We start from the raw sequence: 2,476 nt of genomic DNA, 5'->3' as shown, positions 1-2,476 counted from the left end.
AAAACCAAGGTCATGATCTTCAATGCATCTTGAGCCATCATGCGTCAAGAGCAGTTCACATTTGTGGGGTCATCTATTGAGATAGTTTCATCATACACTTATCTTGGGGTTATCTTCTTCGGACCGAGCTTCACTATGAGACCCGCGATGCAAGCATGCTTGAGTAGAGGGTATGCCTCATTATCCAGGCTAGAGAGGCAATGCTTCCGCTCACACTTTCAGGATCCATGCACCAAGGGGTTGCTTTTTGACTCCTTGGCTCGCCCAACGGGGATGTACGGCTGTCCTTGTTGGGGGCCAGACTTGTCGGATACAGAGTGGGCCCGTGTGGAGCAGCTACAAGTTCTCATGCTATCACGGATGATTCGTAGTAAGTCATCCGTTCCTCACCAGATCATTCAAGCTGAGTTTGGGTCACCCCCTTTACAGCTAGATGCTGCATTTCAGGTCATCACATATCTGTACCGAGTTAGGGAATATGGGGATTATACCTCGGGGCGTAGTAGGCTACCATGGATAGCTTTATCCTCTTCTATGGCACTTGCAACAGGAGGAGATCAGAGGTGCTGGTATGCACGTACAGAGAGATGGTTTGAGCGACTGGGGCTCCACATGGATAGACTACCTCCCTTCCAGTATAGCATGGATGCTCCGTTCTCTCCCCTCTTATCACACGAGGTCAATCAGGTTATCCGTGAGGATCTACTACAGCTACACACTTTTTGGACCTGGTTGAAACCGAGTGAACTCCGAGTGAAGCTTAGCTTCTACAGAGATCACTTCTTACATATCATAGCGAAGGGTTTCATTGACCCACCAGGATACACACAGATTCACCTACCCCACTCGATGAGGATCTCTCTTGGGCAATTCCGGGTCTCTTCACACAGACTTCGCATCGAGAGCGGCAGAGCAGAGCGACTACCCAGGGAGTGGCACATATGCACACTATGTGACATACAGGAGGTTGAGACAGAGGAGCATTTCATCTTCAGGTGTCTTGTGTACTATGAGATCGGAGGACGTTTCCACTATCTCTTCAGAGACAGTTATGGAATTTTAGCCCATTTCCTCTCCTACCCAGACCAGCGGTGTTTGGCACATTTCATTCATGAGGCACTTAGACACCGCGAGAGGATACTCCGAGCATGGAGACAGGAGCAGTCTTCTTCCTCGGTTGATCCCTCTCAAAGCTCTATCACGGAGTTCTTTCAGCTAGATCACATGGACCCCAACGAGACGAGGCCTCGACATGACCGTGACCCGGAGCCCGTGACCCGATACCTCAGACAGAGGGTCGACACACAGATCACACTTGGAGACATCCCCTCCCTGTTTAGAGTTGGAGCCCGACTGACGGGGGTCACAGTAGCCCTGGTTAGACGTAGAGCTACGACCAAGAGACGAGCCAGGACCGCACCTCTGAGTGGCCGCCAGCACTCTATTGCCGACTTCATGTCTCCACTGCCTCATCCATCCTGATATCTTGCTGTTGCTGGGGATGATGATGATATTGATGATGATGCTGAGATTGATATATAGTCACCACCGACATGACTATGTTGTACTTAGGACTTCATACTACCATTCTGCATTTTTGGCATTTTGCATTTTGCATTGGTATGGACGCTCGTTTAGTAGCTCCACTACCACAGCTCGTTGTATCAGGATTTTCACAGTCTCATAGACCCATCGGTCTTCTGAAGACTTTAATAAACTCTTTCTTTCTTTCTAATGGCTCCTACCTAATTCCCCATGTTGTTGAGGCCATTCATTTCATAAAATTAAATATTCTTCTCTTATCCTAGGGAGTCGAGGCATTCTTCTCCACTACCCTAAGGAGACATGCAATTGATTAAACCAATCCCTTACAACATGACAATTCATCTGTAAAGGATGTGCCTTGAGCCACTTCATGATGCACGAGGGAAATTGAACTCAATCCTAGAGCTCACTTGAAGACACTAGTACAAAAAGTTCTGAAAAACAAGGGTCTAAGAAATTACTACATTTTGATACGTGACTGATGTGCTACCTAGTTTATTTATTGATATCACATTCCAACAACCATACATTCACTAGTGGTTCAAATCATTTCCACAAATAGCTTACTTGGTTGGCACATTTTCACAACCGGAGTTTGCCGTTTTGTAAGTATCAACATATCCATTTAAAATCTTTACCCAATAGTTGTTTAATCACCCAAAAAGCAGCTTGCCTTCTAAAAATATAGCATTCTACAGTTGGGCTGAATCAATTAGGTTCCTCATGAAACTCGTAAGCCACAAAAACCCACCAAGGATAATTTAGGGCTAGATGCATCAAATTCCCTATTATTTTGAACAACTTAAACTAGATTAGCATTGACATTGCTTAATATTTTCAATTAATTACTACAAATTTGGGAAGGCAATCTAAACCTTGATGATATAATGTGCTCTCCTTTCTTCATCTAACTTTTTCACTGTGCTTTCTG

This window comes from Dipteris shenzhenensis, chromosome 28, assembly GCF_047967505.1.
Source record: "Dipteris shenzhenensis isolate YYH24624 ecotype China chromosome 28, Dip_SZ_1.0, whole genome shotgun sequence".
Lineage (NCBI taxonomy): Eukaryota > Viridiplantae > Streptophyta > Polypodiopsida > Gleicheniales > Dipteridaceae > Dipteris > Dipteris shenzhenensis.
The sequence above is the reverse complement of the archived record's forward strand: the minus strand, read 5'-3'. Positions refer to the sequence as shown.